We start from the raw sequence: 10,668 nt of genomic DNA, 5'->3' as shown, positions 1-10,668 counted from the left end.
TAAAATGTAAAAAATATTAATATTTTTGTTGGTTTTAACTACTATATTAAGACCAACCAAAAATGAAAATTCTGTCATCATTTACCCACCCTCATGTTGTTACAAACCTGTATGAATTTCTTTCTTCTGTTGAACATAAAATAATATATCTTGAAGAATGTTGATGGACAAACAGTTGATGGACCCAGTCAAAAAAGAAAATACTATGGAAGTCTATGGGGCCAATAAAATGTTTAGTTACCGAAATTCTTTAAAATATCTTCTTTTGTGTTCAGCAGAAGAGAGAAATTCATACCGGTTTGGAACAACTTGAAACAAGAATATATGATGACAGAATTTTTCACTCATTTTTGGGTGAACTATCCCTTTAACATTTGATCAAATTCAAGGTAAATATTTAAACAGATATTTTATTTATCTCCACATGTTCTCTGTTTGATAAACAAATATAAGATTGAAGTTATTTGTAGGCACATTCCAGCAACAACAAAGAGCGTGTGCCATATAACCTTTCATTAGTTTGGACTGTGAATGTGCTGGCTTTCATTCTTTTCTCTTCAATGTTTTTATTCTCTTTTTTTATTCCCCTACAAAAACCCCCCTTTGGTCTAACTTCTGCAAGTTTTGTTCTCTCATTTTGTATGTAGCCTATTTCAAGTACTGACTTTATTACATAAAGATGTTTATTAATGTTACCTTGCAGTAATGATCTGTCATATCTCTGTGCTGATGATTGTAGAATGCGGAAAATCATTTTAAAATATACACTAAATATCACTGCTTTCCATATATTATGAGCAAATGTACAATTCAAATGGCCTTTATTTAAATTTGTACCATTTCCATTGTTGCAATTATTCACGTGGATTCACAGTACAATTGAATATGTAACACGGCTTCATTTGAATAAGATTTATGAAAATTACGCCACTTAATTTATACAAACAGGACAACGGGGCCTGTTTTGAGACCAGTGGCCAAATCAAGTCACATCTCTGTAAAAAAAACATTTCAAAGGTTATTCAAATGTAATTTGACTTGTGACAAGGCCGGTAATTCACCAACAGAAAACGTGCCTATCAGTGTGTCCCGAATTTGCATAACGAGGACTCTTCTATTTCCACAAGCGCGGTTTTGTTGACGTCTCCAGCTCGAGTCAGTAAAGTGCGCGAGCACAGTTCATCTGAGCCGATCTTCGACGGAAGATGGCCGGATAACTGCCTAAGCATGTGAGCCCTGGTAAACAAAATCAGCCAGGCAATAATAGCTTTTGCCGGCAGAGAAATTTGCTGAGGCTGTGTGTGTGTGTGTGTGTGTGTGTGTGTGTGTGTGTGTCTGAGTGTGGCTTCTGCATGCTGAAAGACATTATAAGAAGACCACTGAAAAGTTATTTTGGGTTTACAAATGTATTCATTTTATAATGTTGACTTTTACAGCAACAGATTCCATTTTCACAGTGCATTCGCATTAGGCAGTTCTGCTGTGTATTTTAGAGAACCCAAGGATGGGTACAGAAATGTTCACAGTTTTAAAGCTATTAAGCTTAAGTTGTTTCACAAGTCCTCTTTTTTTAGCTCCTATTGATGTTGATGGCTCAGGTAAGAACTTGCAATGAAAGAAAACAGAATATAATTATACAACTTACTCATTTTTGAAAATGTTCCTTTGAAAAAACGTCCCCAGCTTTCAGCGATGCGAATTTTATTTCCACAGCTGCGGTGTATGTGCCGAGAGAACTCCTCTCTTTCTCTTACTCGAAACTTTGAAGCGGCTTGCAAAAGCGTTCTCATTCACTTTTATATCTTCTGGCTGGTTATGTTTTTAACATATAACTGGAATTGCAAATTTCAGACCTGTGTTGAGCTCTAAAAGGATTGACATTAGAAAGGAGTAAATACATTCAAACGCATGCATTTCCTCATATAGGAGTGGTGGGCCATAATTAAAGTATAATAACATCTCTAGCTGAAATATACTGAGGTCAGTGCATAATGCGTCACAAAGCAGATTCGCAATGAACACGTTCATGTATTCATTTATTAATTTATACAATTGGATAGACTCAGAGTAAGACCGCAGACATTGTTTAATTCAAGAGAGCCGAGATTTGTGTATCAATTTTAAATGTGATTTATCGATTTAATGTCTAAAATTTGGAGATTGATGTACCTTGTTTTGCATTCAGCTTCATTTAAACAAAACAAAGAAAAAGATCAGGGACTAACCAAACCAAACTTTACACCCTTTTTATTAAAAGCACTTCAAAATGAGATAAATCCAGAAGTTTTGATACGAAAGCCACGGGTCACGGAGCAGCACTGAGCCTTGTTTAGGCAGCAAAATATTAGTGGAGATAAATAAACATTATTTAAAGGATCCGTCAAGCCCTGTTAGATATCCTCGCCATGGTTCACTTGTTCTTCGCTCCCAGGGCAAGGACTATTTAATTATCGCACTAAATGAATAATCAAAAAGTCAATTTCCAAAAAGCCCCTCGCTTGCCTGTGCGAAGAAGACAATTGCATTTAAAATATCTGCATGCAAAATCTGTCTCACACCCCACCACCCTTTTTCGTACAACACCCCGTATGCCTTGAAGCTGTGCAAAACAAATGCATAAGGATTCTTCCTCCTTGCTTGAGTTAAAGTTGTCCTTGCAGCTAATGAGGTGGTCCTCGCTACACAGGATGAACAAGGATGCTGATGGTACATCATGCCCTACAACAGCACTTTAGTGATCTTTATTGATCTGATTATGTAAGGCGAGGTTAATTAAATCCAATAACGGCTTGTCTTGGAAAGATTGTTGGTTCATGTAGGCCTGTGTTGTGTGAGTAACTTATTCTGCGTGCATATTCTTCATGCATATTTGCAATAAAGTGTCTCCTAATTCTGTTGATGTAAAGAAGAAAATAACGTCCATCCGTTTTGATGTGTATCATACATTTAGACTATATCATACAAGTCTGTGAATAAAGAAGATCTGAAAAGTTAGATCGTTTCATTTGATTGTTGAGCTGACATCTGAACCACTAGATGGCGTTACAGTTTGGCAGGTCCCTTTGGAGCTGTAATTGAGTTAAAGCATTGGTTGGGCTTCTGATGCCGGATTAAATTTGTCTTTTTTCCCCCACAACATTTGCTGTGAAAGTGTGTCCACAAAACAGTGATGATTTTGTCACTTTTAACAATAGGTTCTACTGCTGCAGACCTATTTTCATTGACATCAACAATGTTGAAGGACAGTGTATGAGTGTGGTACGCACAACAAAGATTGAGTTTATGATTTATTAAATAAAATGGATTTCAATATTTAGATGATTTAATATTTGATTTCTTTCTGAAGGGTACAGTGCATTGCTTGTATATTCCACACAAATTATTGTCGTAATAGTATACATTTGTACACAATATATTATTGAAATAATAGTTTTTAATATAAACATGCTATAACGCATCTCTTATATGTCTGTTTAAAAATGACTGTTAATATGACTGCAGTTTATAGATATAAGTATGTTCCTCATGATGTTTTCACTTGTTGACTATAAGCCAAACACTTTGATTTATTGATGCATTGATTCATGATTTATTTATATTAAAGCTGCAGTGCAACTAGATACATATGAATTATATTTTTATATATTATTTTGCTTTTCTAGTGCAACTGAACATATATATATATATATATATATATATGTGTGTGTGTATATACAGTATATGTGTGTGTGTGTGTGTGTGTGTGTGTGTGTGTGTGTGTGTGTGTGTGTGTGTGTGTGTGTGTGTGTGTGTGTGTGTGTGTGCGTGTGTTTATGTATATGTATATATATATATATATATATATATATATATATATATATATATATATATATATATATATATATATATATATATATATATATATATATATATATATATATATATATTCCTGTTTAGCTCAGGCTATATATATATATATTTATTTATTTATATATATATATATATATATATAATATATATAATATTTTTTATTTATTTAGATAAATAAGATGTTTATTATAAATTTCCTGTTTAGCTCTGTAGTATTTATTTATTACATTCACTTATTATTTATAATATTTACAAAATTACATTTACTGTATTTGTTTTTCACACACTCATTTTGTCGCAATTATTCCCGAAATTAATTAGTTGCATTTTCTTCTAGCAGCATTTTTGCTGATTTTTAATGCCGTTTTCTTCTACACACCCTAATCAAGTCCACTCCTGAGCGACATATTCTGCCATAGACCTCATTTCAGTTATTCAGTTGATTGTGAAATGAACCTCTGCTCTTCACACTCACACATTCAGCGTGGAGTGATGTGTCTTCTGTTCTGCTCACCTCGAAATGCTTAGCATAAACACAGCGGATTTTCAAACAGATACACAAGAGGCATCGACTCAAATCGCCTCTTGGTTTCTTTCATTTATGCCCTGTCACTCAGCTGGCACTGGCAGTCGTCCGGTTTTCCACTTCTCATCACTTCTTCCTACTGTACGGTGTTAGACTCTGAGCTCATCGTTGTATTTGTCTAAACCTTCCCGGAGATGAGTGTTAAATCAACATTGAGCCAGCGTTATTCGAGCACGGCTTGCTGAGCTGGTCTCAGCAGGGGTTTCGTTGTGCGTTTAGCCGAATGCCCCTGCGACACATGAATTTTAATAATACACTGTCAGTGTGGCAGGATGCAAAGATTCCCGGTTCCTCCAGAGCCCGTTTCAGCAGTAGCCACGGCACCGGCGGTGTCACAATCTGAGACTGTGCCAAACCTTCTCATGTGATAGATTCTCTCTCCCGAGACTGTACTTTACCGCTTAGCGCAAGGATTATTCACTGAAAGGCATAGCTGTGCCTGGAGAAATGTCTGGGAAGTGTGACGGACAGAAGATTTACTCATCTAAGATTTTGTAAATTCTGTAATTATGCAAATTAGGCCGATCAAATGACATTTTGATGGCAGCGCGTCTCTGTCTGCGAGAATAGATATCCTGTCAACCTTTTTGCGATCAGATGCTAGATAACTTGTTACCTGTCCACACAAAACACAGAGGCCCACTAATGAGGCTCCCTCGCCTCTCCTGTTAACCTGCTCTAATTGAATCTCAGGTGTTCTTTTGTTCAAAGACGAGCCTGCGGTACCGCTGAGACACCCCTCACTCTACGGGTTGCCTCGTGCTTATCTTATAAAAGAGCTGGATGGAGAGAGAGAGAGAGGTGGAAAAAGGGGGGTGAGTTATGTTATAGCAATGCGATGTGCATCTGTGCCCCTCTGCACCCTGTCATGGCCTGCGGACCTATCCTCACACGTACAGTCTGTTGGCACTGTCACACCTGCATGTCGGGGTGGGGGAGTGAATGGCATCTGTTCTGTGGAGTGAAAGTAGAGAAGACAAGAACTTATCAACTTGCCACATTTTACTGTCCATATACACAGATGTGTATTTCTTTCTTTCTTTCTTGCGTTCTTTCTTTCTTGCTTGCTTAAATGCAGTTTGGAACAAATACTCATTTTGGAATAATTAAAAAAATATTTTTTTATGGCTCTTATTCTCACCAAGGCTCGATTTATTTGATCAAAAATGCTACAATAAAACAACCATATTGTGAAATATTATTACATCTTAAAAATCTTTCTATTTGAATATATGTTTTATATGCAGCTGAATTTTCAGCATCATTACTTCCGTCTTGTCACATGATCCTTCAGAAATCTTTCTAATATGCTGATTTCGTGCTGAAGAAACAGTTATGCTGGTATATTAAGAAATTACAAAATAGATGAAAACACCCACGTACGCACACGCGTTATTTCATAGACGTAATGGTTTTTATACAGTACAAACTGTATATTCTATCCCCCTACACTAACCCTACCCCTAAACCTACCCATCACAGACAACTTTCTGCATTTTTACATTTTCAAAAACTTCATTTGTATGATTTATAATCTGTTTTCCTCATGGTGACCAAATAAATGTCCCCATAAGGACACAATTGTCTGGTATTACTACTATTTGGTCCCCATAATGTACAACACCAGGTACACAAACACACACCTTACCCCTAAACTTACCCATCACAGAAAACTTTCAGCATTTTTACATTTTCAAAAAACATTACTTAGTATGATTTATAAGCTGTTTTCCTCATGGGGACCAAAACATTTCCCCACAAGGACAAGGGTTTCGGATATTGCCATCTTTGTGGGACATTTTGTCCCTATAATGTAAGGTTTACCAGGGGACACACACACATTCTTGAATATGTGGTTTATGCATGGAACTCGCCACAGCCATAATGGTTTTTATACTGTACAAACTGTAAACCTACCCATCACACAAAACATTTTTTGAATAAAAAAAAAAAAAACGCTGTTTAGTATGTTTTTAAGCCATTTGGTTTATGAGGACACAGGAATAACATATATAATTTCCTTTTTTAGGTTTTAATATTTTTTTTTTACCATTTGAAAAGCATCTACTTAATAATCCTTATCCCAAAAATTATTTATTATTAATAGGCATTGTTATAAATGCAAAAAAACCCCTCCAATGTGCTGTCCTTGGAGCTCTGATGACTCAGCTGTATCCCTTTCCCTCCCTCTTTCACCACGCTCCCTCAAACCTCATTCATCCGCTCCTTTATCTAGCCTTTTTATCATATTTCTTCAGGTTTTCAAAAACAAACACCATTAATGAACTACTGTGCTGACATATGCAGAACGCAGACAACTAATTTAATACGCACGCCGCTGATCGAATCTCCCTGTGGCCTGCATGTCACCTACTGCATCTCAATGAGAGCATGCAAGTATCTTAGTGTGAGAGAGACAAACAGAGTGAGCGAGCGCATCCTACAGTCAGCTCAGCGCCCAATCCATAAGGAGTTATCTATCGAGAAAGATAATAATCACAATCAAGCATATATTTACTTAGTTCTAAGCATATGTTTAATGTTGGATTATTATTTAGTGGTAGATTAGGGTGCCGTTCCGCACCTTAATAGCATTTGTGTGTTTTGGTAATCAGATGTGCTGCGAGTCAGAATAGTTTGAATTCCCAGAGGTTTGTGCTGTGTTGGTTGCCATGGGGGCAGCCCAATGTCGCTGATGTGCGGTAAATTGATTTCAGTGCTGATCTGATGGATGAATTGAAAATGAATGTCTTCATAGGTGACCTCTTTGCTGGCGATGCCGTGATTGCCTCCCCAACGTGCCTCATGTTGATTGACAGGCTGGCTAACGAGTTCTGTCTCTGTGAGAGTTATAATTTACCTGTGCGAGGGACTCTCTCCACCAGCCGCCAGCCGCCATGTACACACACACACACACACACACACACACACACACACACACACACACACACACACACACACACACACACACACACACACACACACACACACACACACACACACACACACACACACACACACACACACACACACACACACACCGTGAGCTGAGCACCTCACATGCTGTCTCTTCTTGAAAAATAAAAAGCAGAATGAGAAAAAGAGGAAGATTACATTGAGGTACTGAAGGACATGCTATAGGTGTTTGCACAAGCTATCAAATCAGGTGCACGCACTATAAAATGTATAATTGTCCTGACATAACATCAGGATGGTCTGTTTATGGGATGCATTTAACACTAATGAATGAATTTCATATGTGTAGTAGGATTTTTTTTAAACAGCATCCGCTGGAACTGAGTTGTGTAGTACTACACAACACGCACGAAGGAATACTCTTTAAATAGTCTTTAATTATAACCTCAAGAATGCAGGAGATTGCTGGGAGAACACGGGAGAAAAGGAAACTAAACAATAAGTGAGAACCAACAAGGGACTGATGAACAGTAATAAATACAAGACAAACATAACTAGAGACAGGTGCAAATTATAAGTAGCCATTGAAAAAACAAGGACATTATAATTAACCAAGGAAACAGAAACTAAACAGAGCGTGGAAAGAGGAACCAAATTTCGAAATAAGAGTTGTATAGTCTTCCCTCCTGGAAGGCGCATCCTGGCGTTGTAACTGAATGTCCAACTGTGGAAGGAGGGAGAGGGCTTTGGAGCTGGGTGTGGAGTTGGTGGCAAACAAAGACCTGAAGGAGCCGGTAGAGAGAGACACCATGGCGGAGCCGAGAGGCTGACGGACCAGGGCAACATCGATGACGCCCAAGGTGGAGCCGCTAGATCGCGGGGTCAAGGCAGAGATATGGGTTCGCCAGACCGGGGTGACGATGGAGGGAGTGAAGACGACGGGGAGATGGACATTACAGAGGAAACTGGTGGAGCTGAAGGGGTGGCAGGTCGAGGCGCAGCCGGAAGAGGCAAAGTGATAACTGAACGAGGCTAAGCCGGATGGATGAGGGAGCCCAGAGGAGTCATAGGGCTGTCGAACCATGGTGGAGCCGCAGGAGCACAGTGCCGGGGTGGAGCCGATGGGCTGACAGGCCAAGGTGGAGACATTAAACTTGGAGGCCTGAGGTGAAACCGGTGAATCTGAATCCATAACACCGTACCGAGCTGGGGATCGGGAGGCCTGAGGTGGAGCTGGAGAGTTGCATAGAGCTAGCAGCGTGGGTGGAACTGAGGAGATTTTGACTTTTACAAACCTTTTATTCGAAACAATTAAAAAACACATTAAACATATTTATTTAATCACATCCACATTAACATCAAAAAGTTATGGCAATAGATGCTATTTACACTAAGTGCAAATAACATATTTTCTTAGCAATAGATGAAATTTACACTAAGTGCAAATAGCTGTAAATGCTATTCACTAAGCGAAATAGCATACTAAGTGAAAATAGTCTATTTACACCATGTAAATTCTATTTATATTTACCTATGAATATTTATCTATATTCTATTTACACCATGTAAAAGTAGCAGTTTTTTCCAATATGTGTAAATAGTAATTAGATACTATTTATACATTATTTTGACAGATACACACTATTTGCACCTCAGTATTGTTGTACATTAACAGGATGTAATAATAATATAGAATGTAAATGATTATTATATTTATTAAAATTATTAAATGGATGCCGCCTTAATGGGACAATAAAAGCCTTCCCTACACCTACCCCTAACCCTACCCAATAAATGCTTTTATTGTTATTAAACATTTCGTTAGGCACTTTATTTCCACTTTTAGAATTTTTTTTATTGAAAGTAAATGCCTTTCCGATGTGATATGTGATGGGAAAAGGGAGAAGAGTGAGCTCTTCGAACCCGGGTCGATCGTGTCAAAACTTAGATTCTTAATCCTTTCGCTTTACTGACGACTCCACTGACGACATTGAAATATGCATGTCTTTTTTTAAAATCTTGTTTGGCCCAACCTGGCATTGTTCGGCAGAGCTAGTGCAAATAGCACTTGCCAACAAGGCACGCTATTTGCACTTGGTGTAAATAGACACTCTGTAAAGTTATATTGTATTCTTACATGTCAAATATAAAACTTTCAATAATTAAGTTACATTACCAATTAAAAACCAACCCTCCATACTCATTCACTGTAACCAGTGCTTCCTTTTGCACCCCATCTCCATTTAAAGTAAGGAACATTATCAATGTGCTTGTAATATGTATATTCTATAACCACTCGTGACGTGGACGTCACACCAGTGGAGGCGGCAGATCCAGGGGAATCGAGGGAACAAGGGAGTCGGGCATCAACATCGGAGGAGGAACTGGGGAGGGAAGTGGATCTTTGGACCGGATCTGAGGAATACTCTTTAAATAGACTTTTTAATTATTAACTTAAGAATGGAGGAGATCACCAAGAGAACACAAGAGAAAAGGAAATCACACAATAAACCATAAACGAGAACTGACAAGGGACGGAACTGAACAGAAAGTATAAATACAAGGCAAACATAATAAGAGACAGGTGCAAATTATAAGTAAGCATAGAAACAAACATTTAAAATATTGACATCTATAAATAACGTTACTGTGCAAGAGATGATCACATTTTGTATAGCTTTGCATTTCAATTTGAGGGGACTGAGAGTGTAGTATAATGCTTTATTAAGGCAATGTCCAGCTCTCTTCTGCTTTACTAAACTTTCTGGGTCAATGAACATTGGTCATCGTCTTCATGTTTTTTAATTATTATTATTTTTTTTTTACAAATAGTCACACACTGAATTTTGCAGGCAACATTGTTTCAAATTAATATGAAAAATACAGAAAAATGTATTTGGACAGTTGCACCATCTACACATATTTGACAAAATAATTTCAGAAATTGAAAACATGTTTATCATAAAAGATGTATATTCAAATCATTATCTGTATATTTTTGGATAACTTAAAAGATCCAGAAATTGTAAAACATATGTACATAAATATGTCACGTCATTGTCTTGTCTATAGCATTGATTTGTGATGTGTTCCATTGTATCCTTTTTTATGCAATTGATTCACAGCAAAATGTGTCTTGACTGTTTCAGACATGCCGAAACTCAAAAACAGTGTGGTGACTTGATCATACAGTCCATGGCCACTGACTCTGGAGAACACTTCTACCCAAATGCAGGGTATGTGGCCACAAATAAAAAAAAATATGACTAAAAGAACAAACCATGTAGGTATGCTGTCTGTAAAATATGTACATGTAC

The sequence above is a fragment of the Gobio gobio genome, assembly GCF_949357685.1.
Source record: "Gobio gobio genome assembly, chromosome: 7".
Classification (NCBI taxonomy): domain Eukaryota; kingdom Metazoa; phylum Chordata; class Actinopteri; order Cypriniformes; family Gobionidae; genus Gobio; species Gobio gobio.
Note: the sequence above shows the minus strand (reverse complement) of the source record.